The sequence below is a fragment of the Dermochelys coriacea genome, chromosome 1, assembly GCF_009764565.3.
Source record: "Dermochelys coriacea isolate rDerCor1 chromosome 1, rDerCor1.pri.v4, whole genome shotgun sequence".
NCBI lineage: Eukaryota > Metazoa > Chordata > Testudines > Dermochelyidae > Dermochelys > Dermochelys coriacea.
The window spans coordinates 129,149,573-129,167,144 of NC_050068.2; the positions used below are offsets into that span (position 1 = coordinate 129,149,573).

A 17,572-nucleotide genomic window follows, 5' to 3' on the forward strand; every position below is an offset into this window, starting at 1 on the left:
CTGCCACTGCACATTGAACAGATGTTTTCAGAGTATTAGCCACAATGACTCCAAGTTCTTTCTTGAGTGGAAACAGCTAATTTAGATTCCATTATTTTGTATGTATAGTTGGGAATTTTTTTCCAATGTGCATTACTTTGCACTTATCAATACTGAACTTTCCTGGGTATCTGGCTGGTGAAACTCTTTCCTGGGTATCTGGCTGGTGAATCTTGCCCATGTGCTCAGGATTTGGCTGATTGCCATGTTTGGGGTCGGGAGGGAGTTTTCCTCCAGGGCAGATTGGAGAGGCCCTGGAGGTTTTTTTGCCTTCCTTTGTAGCATGGGGCATGGTTGACTGGAGGGAGGCTTCTCTGCTCCCTCGAAGTTTTGAACCATGATTTGAGGACTTCAATAGCTCAGACATGGGTGAGGTTTTTCATAGGAGTGGGTGGGTGACATTCTGTGGCCTGCGCTGTGCAGGAGGTCGGACTAGATGATCAGAGTGGTCCCTTCTGACCTTAGTATCTATGAATCTATCTATGAATCTATGAACTTCATATGCCATTTTGTTGCCTAGTCACTCAGTTTTCTGAGATCCCTTCGTAAATCTTTGCAATTAGCTTTACTTTACTAATTTGAGTAATTTTGTATTGTCTGCAAATTTTGCCACCTCATGATTTACCTCTTTTCCCAGATCATTTATGAATATGTTGAACAGCATTGGTCCAGTACGAATCCTTAGGGGATCCCACTATTTACCTCTTTCCCCATGAAAAGTTACTATTTATTCCTACCCTTTGGTTCCTATTTTTAACCAGTTACTGATTCATGAGAGGATCTTCTCTCTTATTCCATGACTGCTTAGTTTGCTTAAGAGCCTTTTGTGAGGAAAGTCAAAGTACACGGTATTGACTAAATCACCTTTGTCCACATACTTATTGACTCCCTGAAAGAATTCTAATTGACTGGTGAGGCATGATTTCCTTCAAAAGCCATGTTGACTCTTCCCCAAAATATCATGTTTATCTATGTGTCCGATAATTTTATTCTTTACTATAGTTTCAACCAATTTGCCTTGTACTGAAATTAGGCTTACTAGCCGGTCATTTCCAGGATCACCTAAAAAAGGCATTATATCAACTACCCACAAGTCATCTGGTAGAAAGCCTGGTTTAAGTGATAGGTTACATACCACAGTTAGTAGTTCTGCACAGTTAGTAGTTCCTTCAGAACTCTTGAGTTAATACTATCTGGTCCTGGTGACTTATGTTTAATTTATCAGTTTGTTCCCAAACCTCCTCTACTGTCACTTCAGTCTGGGAGAGTTCCTAAATTTATCACTTAAAAAGAATGGCTCAGGTTTGAAAATTTCCCTCACATCCTCTGCAGTGAAGACTGAAGGAAAGAATTCATTTAACTTCTCCATAATTGCCTCATCTTCCTTGAGTGCTCCTTTAGCATTTTGATCGTTCAGTGGCCCCACTGGGTGTCTGGCTAGCTCCCTGGTTCTGCTGTACTTGAAAAATAATTGCTGTGAGTTTTTGTGTCTTTACCTAGTTGTTCTTCAAATTCTTTTTTGGCTTTCTTTATTATACTGTTACACTTGACTTGCCAGAGGTTATGTTCCCTTCTATTTTCCTTACTAGGATTTTATTTCCAATTTTTAAAGGATGCCTCTTTGCCTTTAACCACCTGTTTTACAATTCTGTTTAGCCATGGTGGCATTTTTGATCCTCTTACTGATGTTTTTAAATTTTGGGGTGTACATTTAGTTTGAGCTTTATTGTGGTGTTTTTAAATAGTCACCATGCAGTTTGCAGTCGTTTCACCCTTGAGGCTGTTCCTTTAAATTTCAAATTAAATGCTATTGTGGTGGATTTGTCTGACATGTCCCCCCATTCCTCACAAGGATGTTAAATTTAATTGCATTATGGTCTCTGTTACTGAGCAGTTGAGTTATATTTACCTCCTTGACCAGGTCCTGTGCTCTACTTAAGACTAAATCAAGAATTGCCTCTCACATTGCAGGTTCCAGGACAAGCTGCTCCAGGAAGCAGCCATTTATGGTGTAAAGAAACTTTATGCTTTCCTAAGGTGACACATACCCATTCAGTATGAGGACAGTTGAAATTGCCCATTATTATTGTGTTTTCTGCCTTTGTAGTCTCTCTAATCTCCCTGAGCATTTCACAATCACTATAACCATCCTGGTCAGGTAGTCTGTAGTATATATTTCTGCTACATTCTTATTGGTCAAGCACGGAATTTCTCGCCATACAGATTCTATGGTACAGTTTGATTCATTTAAGATTTTTACCTTATTTGACTCTGTGCTTTCTTTCACATATAGTATCATTCCTCCACTAGTGTGACCTACTCTGTTATTCCTATATGTTTTGTACCCTGATATTAATGTGTCCCATTAATTATCCTTATCCCACGAAGTTCCTGCAAGGCCAGTTATACCAATATCCTCATTCAAGTTCATCCATATTAGTATTTAGACATCTAGCATTTATATACAAGCACTTGTACATTTTGTTAATTTTGAGCTGTTTGCTTTCATGTGTTATACTTAAATGGGACCCTTTACATTTGACTGTTCCTCCCTAGCTCCGACCTGTACTTTACCAACATCTTTTCTATCCTCTTTATTAGGATATAGAAGTCCCATTTTAATAAATTAATCCCTAAGTGATGTCTCTGGCCGAACACACCTATTGACTTTTCCCCACCCCTTAATTTAAAAAATCCTCTACCACCCTTTTAATTTTACATGCCAGCAATCTGATTCTGTTTTGGCTTAGGTGGAAACCCTACTTCCTGTTCAGGCTTCTCCTTTTCCAAGAATCCCCCAGTTCCTAAAAAACCTAAAACTTTTTTCCCTACATTATCTCATCCACACATTGAAACCCTGCAATTCTGCCTGTCCAACTGGCCCTGTGTGTGGAACTGGAAGTATTTCAGCAAACGCTACCATGGAGATCTTGGACTTCAATTTCTTACCTAGCAGCCTAAATTTGGCCCCCAGGACTTCTCTCCTATCTTTGCCTATGTCACATGACCACTGCCTCCACCCCAGCCCTGCACATAAATCTGTCTTGTGAGATCCCCAACTTTTACCCTCTGAAAGACAACTTACAATGAGATTCTCTCAGTTATCACAAGACCAATTATCTACATATTTCTCACAATTGAATCCCCAATTACTTTTACTTGGCTCTTCCTAGCAAATGTGTTTCCCTTCCCCAGAGGGATATCCTCAGTGTGAGAGGACAACATGACATCATCTAGAGGAAGAGTCCCAAATAGAGATTATTTCTCTCTGCTCCAGCCTCATGTTCTCCTTCCTCAAGACTTTCATCCTCCTCAACAACACAGAACTGTCAGACTTGGAATGGGGTCATTCTACTGAGTCCCTGAAAGTCTCATCTATGTACATCTGTCTCCCTGAGCTCTTCCAGTTCAGCCTCTCTGACCTCAAAGAGCCCATACTCATTCTCTGCTGCTTGCACCATATGAACACATATATTATCTGCCCATGAGGCAGGTAGTGTACACGCTGCATTCAGTGCAATAAACTGGATAGCTACCACTGTGCTGCTGGACTACTGCCTCCATTATTTTAATTCCTTGCATATTTTGTTTTGTGTTGCTTTGCTTTTATTGTTGTTCTTGTTGTTTTTTCATTTGTTAATTTGGAGTGTGTGGAATATTGGCTTAAGTTTAGAACATGTTTATTGGTGTATCTGCCTCTCACACTCCCTTTCTAAACTCCTCTGTTCACTGGCTCCTCTGGTTGCTTAGGAGCTGGCTTTTTAAACCCCTGTTCAAAGTGAGTTAGCTCTGCCGCCTTGTCAAGGGATCCTAAAGGCATTGGGGATGAAAGAATAGCAGGCTAGAAACCGCTTGGTTCAGCACACAGCCCCTACAACACATCACAGTAGTTATACAGTGCATTACAATTTGCAAGCAAACAAAAAATAGCCAACCACATTCAAAAATATTTACATTAGACTGCCTTACATCCCCCTAGACTTCTCTACACAGTGTTAGATTCCCTTATACTCTGATTCCATTTTACCTATTTATGCCCATTTACCAATCTGTAAAGTGATGACAAAGGAATCTAAGATAGCATAACTTAGATGCTGATGAGCTGGAAGAATGCGTACAGTAAAACAAGGGATGGTCTTTACACATTCATACCATCTTCTGTTAGTTGTTCTGTATGCTACACTGCTTTCTGCAGGCATCCCAAAATAGGAATTACCTAATTTGGACTTTATTAGATACAATGGTCTAAATTAAGAATGAGTGTGCATGGAAGGCGTTGGGCATTAGAAACTTAGAAACAGCATTACATTATTGAGTATGAGTATAAAGCAGTGTAAAGGGAATCTAAACTGGTTTAACGTGTACACCTGTTCCTTAATGCGCAAGTTACATCACTTTAGATTGAATTAAATTTATATTATGTTCACTCTGAGTTTGGCTCACAAGTCCCATGCAAAGAATCTTACAACTTAACAGTCCAGTCCTGCAAGATATAAAGCAATCCCTACTTCAGTTTTTCAGGGGCCTGATTCCGTTTCCATCGATGCCAATGGGATATTTTGCAGTTGGGTACAATAGAACAAGATCAGACCCTAAAATAATGGGAGTTAAGGACAGTAGGATCAAGCTGTAGGTTAGATAAAATGTGCATAATTGAGGGAGGGAAACAGGCAGTGAGTAGTCTCAGGCTCTATGTATTTTAATCTTGGGGATTTTCAGAGTGGCAGCCGTGTTAGTCTGTATCTGCAAAAAAAAAAAAAAAAAAGGAGGACTTGTGGCACCTTAGAGACTAACAAATTTATTTGAGCATAAGCTTTTGTGAGCTACAGCTCACTTCATCAGATGGATTCAGTGGAAAATACACTGAATGCACCACTGAATGCATCTGATGAAGTGAGCTGTAGCTCATGAAAGTTTATGCTCAAATAAATTTGTTAGTCTCTAAAGTGCCACAAGCACTCCTAATCTTGGGAGGGAAACTGTGTATAATTAGACTGAGTAGAGAACTGAACCACTTTTGTCAATTGCTATTGAAAATTCAAAGGAGAGAGCCAGTTGTCACCATCTTACATTATCTGATCTTTTTGATTTAAATCCTGCATGGTTTAAAACACTTGATAGCGTTCTCTCATTTTCTTTTGAAATTGAACTTTTGCTTTTACTATCCAAAAGGATTTCAGTGTGTTCTGCATCAGTACTAAAGCTCCTGAACACGAGCATGACAATATCAATCCCAAGAGAAAGAGGCTGTATAGTTCATTTACCTTAGAAGTCTGCGTTGCTTATTTCATTCAGAATTGATTTGTTCAAATATTTGAGGAGATGGAATTTAAAAATATAGAGAGAGAGAGACAAACTCTGCTGTTAATTATACAGGGTGAAATACCTAGTAAAATCTGTAGAAATGTATCTAATGTAAGTGAAAGAAGAATGTGAGCCACCAGCTTTTAAACGTTTGTTAATTTACATATGAATCACACCATTTAAGTTTATTGAAAATGAGTCAGATTTTCAAGAGTGCTCAGTACTTACAATTGGGAAGAGATTTTCAGAAGACCTCAGATCCTAAATCTGGTTCAATATTATATAATGTCCGATTCTGCATTCACAATTTTTTTTTCACATCTGTATAACTTTGATTTCACTGGAGTTACTCTAGATTTAAGCCAATATGATTGAGTAAAAGTCAGGTCCTTATACCTTTATCTGTTGCTACCATAATATTTAGCCAATTCACTTAACTGAATTTACTATTTGTATAAAGTGCAAATCTGGAATGAACCATGTGATAGTTGTCGGCTCGATAGAAATCAGTGTAGCAGAATAAATGCTACTTTTATTTGTGTACCTTCCTAGTGAACTGACTTCATTTGAAAAGGTTCAATTGAAATTCATGACAAATGGGTGTACTGGAAAAGCCAAAAAAAACCATGCCCCACGCCCTGCCTCTTATGTTACACTTCTTTTGTTGGCTTCTCCCATTTCATCTGTCAGAACTTATGGTATGTTTACATTATTAGTGCTCCAGCAGCAAAGCTGCAGCTGTGCCACTGTATTGTAGACCCTTGCAACAGAAGGGAGTTTTCCCATTGTTGTAACAAATCCACCCCTTTGAGAAGGAGTGGTCAACAAAATAATTCTTCTGTCAACATAGTAGTGTCTGTACCTGGGCTTCAGTCAGCTTAACTATGTCTGATTTTTTAACACAAGTGGGCAACATAGCTAGGATGATCAAAGTTTTAGTTGTAGCCTAGGCCTTAGGTTCTAGATAAACATAGGATATCAGATGCTTGTTCATCATGTTGACGATAATAAATCTGAGTTTCAGAATGGATTTGAAGGTGACATTTTATGTGAATGTACTACTAGAATGAATACAATTATTGTTTCCCTGATGTTGTTTTAAAACAATGTGAGTTTGAATATGTTTCAGAGTATTTTCTGAATACATATTTACCCCTGCAGTGCTCTCCTTAACCCATGTTTTACAGTACCTCTCTAAATTTAAGATTAATTTGGGATATCTTTCTTTTTCTCTTTCTGGTTGCTGCATTCTCACATACAGGGGACAAGCAATAAATGCCAATCTGATACCCTAACTCACAATGAGCCACAAGATATCCTATTGACCCCTGCAGATTTTCTCATAAGATTTTCAGTATTGGATACTGTAAGAATTTTCACTAATAAACAAAGAGGACATGTAATCAATTTTAGACTCTGTTTTTAAAATATAATATTAATAAATACATTAATACAAACATTTGTGAAATTTAACCCAGTCAGTATATTTCTTTGTTTGGTTACAATGCACACTCTATTTGAAAGGATCCAGATAAGTAAAATAAGATCAAGGCTCTATGACCAACAAGATTTACCAGAAGTCAGGGTTGGTGCAGTGATCAAATGAATCTCTCTCTATTTGCCTGAGATGCTGCACAGCTGCTCTGTCCATCATCACAGCTACCATAGACATAAATGGTAGGAGTGTTACCACTTGGTGATAATCCTTCCTTTTTCTGTTCTCACATAATAAACAAATACAAAGGAAAACCACACAAATATCAATGAGATTGCATCATTCAGCTCAAAGCTCATTTGGTTTGGAAGAAAATCTCTGAAAACTGACAAAGATTTTGAACATAAACCCAAAGTTAGATCTAAGTTTAGCTTACCTATTTTACTTTTACTTATTTTGGAAATTTTACATAGAGTTTAAAGAACTGATGATATGTTTGGAAGTCCTGTTCATTTCCAACATTATTTTATTGTTCCTGATTTTCAAACATATAATTTTATAGCATGCCTGGCTTGCATGAATGCAGTCTCTAGTGCAAGCATCAGATGTCAGGGTCTATAAGTAAATCACATCCAGAATTGAACCTTGAAATTCTTTTGAAACATGTTTGTATATATTAGAAATTTTAACATAATCATAGCTTCTAAGACATCCTAATCACACTGCCTTATTAGTTGTTCTTCCAGAGTACTGGGAATGAAAGTCTGCAAGACTTAGCTATTCTATTTTGAGTCTTTCAAAGTCTGTTTAACTTCATCCAGAATGAGACCTATTCTAAGTCATTTTTATCCAGCTATTGTTACATTTAAATGTCATTCTTTAAAAAAAAAAAGCATTACACATTTAGATATTATTATTGGGTTTTATTAATACTTCTTAATACTATACAAAGGTCTCCACATGCTGCTTACTTATATATGTGCTCATTTAAATTTTAGACAACCGATGGCATAGCAACCATTTAATTTTTCTGCAGATATGCGTATGTACATTAGAAGAAATATTAGTAAGGTCAAAAGATCTATTGACTTGAGCATGAGACAGAATCAGGAACCCATGTGTTCTGGTTCAAACTCTGTCACAGATTTGTTATGTGCCATGGAAAGCTACTTAGGTCCCAATCCTGCAAAGAAAACCACAAGGCTGTCTCATGGGTGAAGTCAGTGAGGCTCCACATAGGCACAGGAATCTGTTTGCATATTTCTCTTTGCAGACTTGAGGCCTGAAACCTACATTTTTTAAAGTGTCAACTTATTTGGGTGCGTTAGCTTCTAGCAGTCTAATTTTGCACATGCAGAGCTTGATTTTCAGGAATATTGAGAACATGTTGCACCTGATAATTTCAGCAGATGGTAGTTGATATCTATACCCCATTTTGAAGCTGCAAAGTGCTAGCTATTATTATTTTTATCCTAACATTTTTTCTCAGAAGGTGATCCCTATAGTCTTTCCCCTTCACTTTAAACATAAACAAGCCAGGAAATTATATTTTTGTTGTAACTACTGATCCATTAGTTAGAAGGGCTGTAGAGTAAGGTGGTAGAAATTTCAAACATACTAAGTCCCATTTTTCAAAATGATTTAGGTACTTGGGGGGGGTATCAATCCACAGAGGGACTTAATTCCTGCTGTCTAGTGGAATCCTTAGCACTGAGTTAGGCACCCAGGCTTTCTATGTAATACATGCAAGGCAGTATCTACACTTAGGGTGGCATGTAGAGTATGGGCATTACACACATAGCTACACACTGCAGTGAAAGCCTCTGGCAACAGGGAGGCAGTGGGACACTACACTGCTAAAAATACCAGTGTAGATGTGGAAGGCACTCCTTGGACATGTAAAGAGCCTGGGTAAGTATATACAGCAAGGGTGCAGGTGCATAGTGTAATCTACTTACCTATGCCATGCCTCATCGTCTGCATTGCTATTTCTACACTTGCTAGCTGGTCCAGTAATGTCTGTACTCTGCACACCACTGTAAGTGTATACCTACCTATTGAAAGTTATGCTCAGAAGCCAGGAAGCTCAGCATGGAGCCACCTAAGCTAGTCAGTAGGAAATGCCAAGAGAGCCATGAATCCTCTCCTGGAGTTAGGCACACAAGCCAGATCAGCCCTTCATCATGAAAAACCAGAAAAAAACCACCCCCGACCCCCGCATTATATCCCGTAGCCCAAAGATTAGGGCACTCACCTGGGCGGTAGGTGAATTGTTCAAATACCTGCTGTGCCTAATTTGGATAAGTTTCAGAGTAGCAGCCCTGTTAGTCTGTATTCACAAAAAAGAACAGGAGGACTTGTGGCACCTTAGAGAGACCAACAAATTTATTAGAGCATAAGCTTTCGTGAGCTACAGCTCACTTCATTGGATGCATAGAATGGAACATATAGTAAGAAGATATATATAGATAGATAGATAGATATAGATATATATATACACACACATATACATACAGATAAGTTGGAAGTTGCCATACAAACTGTGAGAGGCTAATTAGTTAAGATGAGCTATTATCAGCAGAAGAAAAAAACTTTTGTAGTGATAATGAAGATGGCCCATTTAGAGTTGACAAAAAGGTGTGAGGATACTTAACTTAAGGAAATAGATTCAATATGTATAATGAACCAGCCACTTCCAGTCTCTATTCAAACCCAAGTTAATGGTATCTAGTTTGCATATTAATTCAAGCTCAGCAGTTTCTCCTTGGAGTCTGTTTTTGAAGCTTTTGATCTCTACTAAGCATTGTTAAAACTACAATACCCACCTGCTGAAGTGAAAAAAACAGATTGACAGAGCCAGAAGAGTACCCAGAAGTCACCTACTACAGGAAAGGCCCAACAAAGAAAATAACAGAACGCCACTAGCCATCACCTTCAGCCCGCAACTAAAACCTCTCCAGCGCATCATCACAGATTTACAACCTATCCTGAAAAATGATCCCTCATTCTCACAGATCTTGGGAGAAAGACCAGTCCTCTCTTGCAGACAGCCCCTCAACCTGAAGCAAATACTCACCAGCGACCACACAACAAAAACACTAATGCAGGAACCTATCCTTGCAACAAAGTCCGATGCCAACTCTGTCCACATATTTCTTCAAGTGACACCATCATAAGACACCATCTAAATCACATTAACTATGCCATCAGGGGCTTATTCACCTGCACATCTACCAATGTGATGTATGCCATCATGTGCCAGCAATGCCCCCTGCCACGTACATTGGCCAAACCGAACAGTGTCTATGCAAAAGAATAAATGGACACAAATCTGACATCAGGAATCATAACATTCAAAAACCAGTAGGAGAACACTTCAACCTCTGTGGCCACCCAGTAAAAGATTTAAGGATGGCAATTTTGCAACAGAAAAGCTTCAAAACCAGACTCCAATGAGAAAATAAATGGAACTTAGGTTCTAGTGTCAGAATCACTTTTGAAAAATGAAACATAGGCACTTTTGAAAATTTTACCCAGGGACTACAATGTGCCTTATCTAATACATTGTTTTCATGTATAAATAATTTATCACATATAATGTATTCTCTACCCATCTCTGGGTTTACATTTTTCTCCCATATTGTTATATCTTTACAGTGTTTAAAAACAGTGGACCAAACCCTGAAATCCTTACTTAAGCCTTGGTCTTGTAAACTGTCCTGCCCATATGCCCCAATGGTCAATTGAATCCAGCCATGGATCACTTGAAGGACCGGGCCTTAGTCCTTATTCTGGTAAAGCCTCCACCAAAGTCACAAAGAATTCAGTGAAACCTGGGTAAGGATCTGATCCAACAATAATGTAATTGCAAAGGAGCTAGTTATTGCCATTAACACTTCCGTCTAACGGTATTTTTAATATGTTTAAACAAGGTGTATTGATTTAAATCACCACTTTCAATCTGGATTTAAATCAGGAATCAGAAAACCTTGATTTAAATAATCACTTTAATTATGTTTTCCATTTTTCTTTTCAATTTGTTTCCCAAGAGGGGTTCCTTCTCATTGGTTGATATAAGCATTAAAGTATGTTTTAACGCTCATTTGCAATGAAATATAGCCTATATACTTGATTGACACTTTGCTAAGCACAAGAATATACTATAAATGTATACATTTATTATTTAACATACATTCATTCAGATAATTCATTTATACATTTTTCCATTTTGATAGAATATGATGAATGATCATTTTCTTAAAACTGTGCATATTTAGTCTCAAGAAAAGAAGACAGAGGGGGACCTGATAACAGTTTTTAAATATGTTCAAAGCTAATATAAAGAAGATGGTGATCAATTTTTCTCAATGTCCATTGAAGGTAGGACAGGGAGTAATTGGCTTAATCTGCAGCAATGGAGATTTAAGTTAGATATTAGGAAAAAATGTCTAATTCTGAGGATAGTTGAATTTTGGAATAGGCTTACAAGGGAGATTATAGGCTACCTGACTTTGCAGGTCTTGAAGAACAGATTAGTCAATCACCTGTGAAGGATGGTCTATGTGTACTCTGTCCTGCCTCTGTGAAGGGGACTGGACTAAATGACCTCCGGAGGTCCCCTCCAGTCCTACATTTCCATGTTTCTATTTACAAATTAACACCTAAATTTTATTCACATTATGTGTCAAGTCGCATTGGGACACAAATTGGAATTCAATTTAGAAAAACCTCAAAAATAACATTTTAACTTTGTTTGTATTTGCTAAATAAAACTACCAGATTTTTCCTCAATTTCATATTAGTTGAAATAGACACTAAAAGTTACATTCTGAAGAATGCTAAATGACTTAGACTTCAAAAGTGAAAATAAAACTACTGTTACTAAACTGAAACCAAAAGTAATTAAGGCAAAAGCTTTTCTGCACAACAAAAATTTTAAATACTGACATTTGAAAAAAAGTGAATACTACTGTTCATTCCATTTTCAAGACCAAATATATTTAATGTCTTGCATAAAGTGTGTGTGTGTGTGTGTGTGTAAATATACATATGTATATGTGATAGACCCAGGCCAGTTGGGTACAGCAGAGTAGAAGAAGGCAGATATACTGGCCACTGGATTAACAGTTTTCCGTTCCCTGACTAACCAGAGCAGGGGCTGCTCCAGGCTAATGAGAACACCTAACTCCAATTTACCTGCAAAGAGTCAGGTGAGGCCATTAAGCTAATGTGACCACCTGACTCTAATTAAGCCCTCTGATACTATAAAAGGGCTCACTCCAGTCAGGCAGAGGAGAGCCAAGGAGCCAGAGGAGAGGAAGTGCGCCTGAAGGGCTGGTTAATGAAGACAGCCTCAAGCCATCAGTAAGGGAGCCCTAAGGTAAGGGTGAAGAAGAGAAAAGCGGGAGAGCTGTGGGGAAGTGGCCCAGGGAAATGTAGCAACTCTGGCAGTGAAAGGTCAGCTGCCAACAGCTGCTACTATTAGGGTCCCTGGGCCTGAACCCGGAGTAGAGGGTGGGCCTGGGTTCCCCCCCACCTGCCATTACAGAAACACCTCCTGAGAGGGGAAGACAGGCCCTTGTTGTGACAGGAGGCTAAAATGTTCAGAAATAAGCCCATAGGGACAACAGAGACTGTGGGAGTTCTCTCACCAACCTCCTTGCTGGCTTATGATGAAAAGGGTTCAGTAGACTGTAACCCTGGCCCTAGAGAGAGAAGGGCTACATGGAGGATCACAGTGAGTCTCTGAGGCTAGCATAAACTGCCTAAAAGCGCAGGACCCATGGGGACAAGGATGGAGCTCTGCCACAATATATATAATAATTAGAAAAACTGAATTCAACAGATAAAGATGGTTTCCCCCTTATTTTATAAAAAAATCCTAATTTTAACTCAATAGAGTTTGAAGAGGGCTCAATGATTTGGCATAATCATCTTTTGTTCATGTAAATCATGTTAATAGAGTATGATAGGTTTTCTGACAGTCTCTGTCAAGGCCTAATTCAAATTTAATTTTAAACCAGTTGATTTTTTTGAAAGAAAAACTAACTTTATATTAAAAATTGATTTTTTTATCTAGCCTATGTTCAAAGTTGCTTATTAAATACAGGGGACAGCAATGTGTTCTGTGATTATTCTTAGCAAGTTTTTCTCACTCATTTATGTTCTCATCACTAAGAAAGTCAGACTGTTAACTGGAGCCTGCGATAACCAATCTGGGGGGCCTGGTGTATCCCTTTGGTGCCTGGAAATAAGCTGAAGCTGTCAGTGCTATCTCTGAAGAATTGCTTGCTAATTTTAAAAAAAAATGTAGGTAGATAAAATCTGTTCTCTAGCATTTAAGTAGTCACCAATACAAGAAAAATAGCAGCATTTAAAAAATATATATATTTTTTTTAAGTTTCATAGCATGGGAGTCATGTCAGGAAAGTGGAAATCCAACTGTGATGGTAGTCACCTTTCCTCAAGAGAATAAATATATCAAACTTTGACAGATCAGGTACTTTTTATTTTTATCTTTTCAGCTTTTCTTTATGTGACATAATTATATACATATCACGTTGCTTTCTGAGGCCTTCATCCTGCAAAAGATTTAGGTATATGCTTTAACTTTAAACACTGCAATTAGTCCATTGGTTTCAGTGGGACTATTCAATGTGCATTAATTTAAGCACATGCATGAGTCCTTGCAGCATCATGGTTTAAAAATTATTTAGTAGTATTTTGAACAGCTCTAAACATAACTTTAATTTGTTATCCCTTTGTATAAATAAGTGTTAACTCTATTTTTGTTACCCTTTTTGTTTTGGTTCCTTCAAACGTTGCATACGTAGACAATTTGTTCAAAAATTACACTATAAATTATCTGTTTTCTATACCTCTTGGAAAGTTTATTTAAATTAACCATATAGTAATATATATACCACTGGGACATAGAATCTAATGTGACAATACTGTGAAAGCATTCCAGAGAGATAGCATTTTGTGGTAAAAAATGTAAATATTTCACATAAGGGTAATTTACTAACTGAACAAACCTAATTTATTTTACTCTCTATTAAAATGAAAAGATTCTCTAAATTGAATTCTGTGGCCAGGTGATTCAACAATTCATCACAGATTTCAACTATTGAGATCTATCAACAAAGGGTGATTTTGTTGTTGTTGTGTTGTTGTGCATTTTTAAACTGGATTTTGATTGAATAATTAAACATATGTAATTATCATTCTTCATACAGCAGACAGAGTATTGTGAATATTGGATGATAGTCATACAAGCTGCAATGAACTACTCTGGCATATGAACACCAAGAAACATTAATCTATGAGCAGTGGCAAAATAAAGTACAGTAGCTCAAGTAAACTAGAATTATAGGCCAACCCCTCCCCATTAAAATCTATGATCCAAAGTAAGGGACACCCCTCCCATCATGCAGTAATTAACTCAGATTTCTCACCCCACTTGGGTAGGAAGCTGCACTCTACTCTACCTCCTGTCCTCCCTTCCACCAAGAATAGAGCCTCAGAAAAATGAGAAATAAAATTTCCAGGACGTATCCTATTCTACCTGAAACCTTTCCCCAAAAATAAAACATTTAAAAGAAACCTGAACCTCTTATTACCATATCACACTTTCCATTAATTAGAGCACCCCCCAAAAAAATCTCTTATGACAAACCCTTTTCATTCTCTTTTCTCTAGTGTTCAATCCAACTCACTTAAATACAACACATGTCACTAGTATTGTAATGGTGTGATGGTGACATATATGCTGAACCACGGTCAGCAAAAAAAATATAAAGGGAGGGGGAAGAATTGGGGCCATATAGATAGAAACTCTGCTCAAAGTTTTTTGTAGAATGGAAGGTGGGGAAATGGTGTCAAATTATATCCTGGAAGAAGTGTATAGCATGAAGTATCACTCATGGGCTTACCCTCTGGGAAGAGGTGTCCCATAAGGAAGGAGATGGCTACAGGTTGTGTTATAATATGTAGCTTAATTGCTCCTCCAATATGGAAGGATGAGAGCAAGTGTTCTACTTATCTGGACCTCTGACATATCTAACCATTATACTTGAAGTATATGTTTAGTGATGTACATTTTGCAAAGATTCCAGTAAGTATCTGTATTTTCCACCAAATGCATCCGATGAAGTGAGCTGTAGCTCACAAAAGCTTATGCTCAAATAAATTAGTTAGTCTCTAAGGTGCCACAAGTACTCCTTTTCTTTTTGCGAATACAGACTAACATGGCTGCTACTCTGAAACCTGTCAGTAAGTATCTTGTGTCCTAATTCACATATTGTAGTATCCATTATATATGATTTTCACTAAAGGTTTTCAATCAATATATATTAAACATTATGCATTTTTTAAAAACATATTGCAGTGTTTCAGTACAATCTCAGGAGTTTTCTGTGCTTACTCCCAGGCCAGGGAAAATAAAAATAGCTCTAACATCAGACAGTTAAGTCTCATTCAGTTTTTGAAATAAGCTATAAATTCCTGGTAACATGGGACAAATTTTGATTTTTAGATGCATCACTAAGATTCCTCCTTAAATCAGTGCGAGCCAGGCATGTGTATACGGGCAACACTTGTTCCAAACAGGAGATTGAGTTTTATCCTATCAGAGTTAGAGAGAGTGTTGCTATTGACTTCAGTAGGTATAGGCTCAAACCCCATATCTGTCTGTTTTCAAAATCATAAATTATAGGCCCAATCCTGTCACAGCAGGATTGGGCCTAAGTAAAAATATCATTAATGTCATTTGGAGTAGTTAATGTCATTTGGTAGCCCTAGATAGCACAACATTGTTCTATTATTGTTTTTGTTTTTTAGAAATGCAATTCATAAAGTCAAAGAAGAATTCTCATCCATTCTACAAAGGAAAAGTTATGGGTTATTGTGCTTCTGTACAATACAAGGAAAGTCAGTTCATGAACCTCCATGTAGATGTATGTTACATAAATATATGAAGGAAGCCTCTTTTCCTGGGTCACTGCCATTATTGGCAGACTACATGGCAACTAGGGTTACTGCACTGCATATTAGCAGCACACACTAGAGCAGGAGGGCAGGATATTTAATTAACATAGTTCAGAATTTAAAGACTTCACTCCACCAGTCAATTAATATTTTGGAAAGATGCACAACTCCATTATGGTCATAAAAATAAGAAGGAGCAGTGGGTGAATTTGTGTGCAGTTGTCAAATGAAATTTTGCAGGCAGCTAAGAAAGTCATTACTTCATACAAAGATCTCACTTTCAATTGTAAACATTATGCCTGACTTGTGGAAGATTTAATATTACCGAATTGATGACTTACATTTTTTCTTTTCATGTGTCGTATTTTCTGGAGGGTCCACGGGATAAAATTCCACAACAAAAGTTTTTGAAGGTGAATTTTACCTGGAACATGGAGTTTTTTCAAAGGCTAAAAAGAATCTGGGGATTGGGAGCTGCCTGTTTAACTACTGGCAGCACATCACTGGTAATGTGTCATGTTTAAATTTGTGCAACTTAGTGTAGAAAGTGGAACAAATTATCTAAATTTTATGTAAGGTCTGACTTTTTTGTAATAATGAAAGATGACACTTAAGTATGCCTATCCTTCAAGTTTAGTGTTGATACATACATGATACTGCATTTGTAATATTTCTTTAAGCTTTCATTAAATTTATAAAGCTAGCAGAAGAAAAGAACATAGAAAGTGCAACTGTCTATTCATGAAATGAAATAAAGATAACTGACTTTTTACCATACATTAAAAAATAAAAGTCCAGTTGTCAGTAGAGAAAATTTGTGGGGTAAAGTTATAATGCAGTATGCAGGGAATGAGACAAGAATTCTCATTATTGTGTATGGGAATTGCATGCTTAATTTTCTGTGCACTATGCTGAAAATTTACCCTTAGGTTTGCAATCTAAATTTTACATGCATTCATGATTTAAGAGATTTGTCCTTCATTATCAGGAATTCTGACCTTGAAATGTAAATATCAAAAAACCTCTAACAATTTATTTTTGTGAAGTATGATACCGACTAAAGATTTGTTTATATCCATCAGAGGGTTTCACAGTCATTTCAGTGCTTCGGAATGAAGGATTTAAAATACTTTTCAGCTTCTCCATGGCATTGTTCATTTGTACTCTGTAATAATCTGAAGCAGTTTCTAAGAGAAAATAGAGAATACTCTTAATCATGTTTTGTAATTATCTGCAACATGCTGGCATATTGCATTCCAGAAATTAAGCAGAACAAACAAAAAAACTGCTCATAACATTGTTCATGAAGGACATGAATTTGAATTTCTGTTAAAAAATATTGATAAAATACAGCTGTTACAATGGCACTTTTTAGGTTTGGTAGGGAATCAAGACATATTGCTGCACCAAAACAATCAATATAGAAGAGCACCTTAATGGTCAGAATACATTGTATTTGAAAACCAATCCTATATGGTAAGATAATGCTCCCTGCAGGGTGGGGAAGGAATGAGCAAAGGCATATTGGGGTCAATTGATAGGATATACAAACCCTGCACTGGGCAACAAGGGGTTAAGGAGCTGCTATAGGGTCAGCCAGACCCTCCCCCCTGCCACACCTGCAAGAGATTCACAGCCTGGAGGGGGAGTTGAAAGGGAGTGGAGCAGCCCTCTTCTGGGCAGGTCAGGAAAGAGAAAAGACCTTTTATCTTGCAACTCTTGAGGAAAGGCAGGATCTCTCCCATCAGCAACTGACTGAAGGTCCCTCTCTGAGTGAAGGGAGGTCCTGCCTCCAATAGACCCTGA

The 17,572-nt window shown here is 37.5% G+C and overlaps 2 long non-coding RNA genes across 2 annotated transcripts; one reads left to right on the forward strand and one right to left on the reverse strand.

The window, feature by feature from the left end:
* Positions 1-1,516: 1,516 nt before the first annotated feature.
* LOC122457685 lies at positions 1,517-9,293 on the reverse strand. Its single transcript, XR_006277356.1, has 4 exons — positions 9,279-9,293; positions 6,347-6,356; positions 6,000-6,001; positions 1,517-1,674 (listed from the first exon to the last, which is right to left on the reverse strand). It is a non-coding gene; the product is annotated as an uncharacterized LOC122457685 (long non-coding RNA).
* Positions 9,294-12,070: 2,777 nt separating this feature from the next.
* Positions 12,071-17,243, forward strand: LOC119846733. Its single transcript, XR_005289965.1, has 4 exons — positions 12,071-12,158; positions 12,957-13,087; positions 13,179-13,277; positions 15,620-17,243. It is a non-coding gene; the product is annotated as an uncharacterized LOC119846733 (long non-coding RNA).
* The last annotated feature ends 329 nt before the right edge of the window (positions 17,244-17,572 follow it).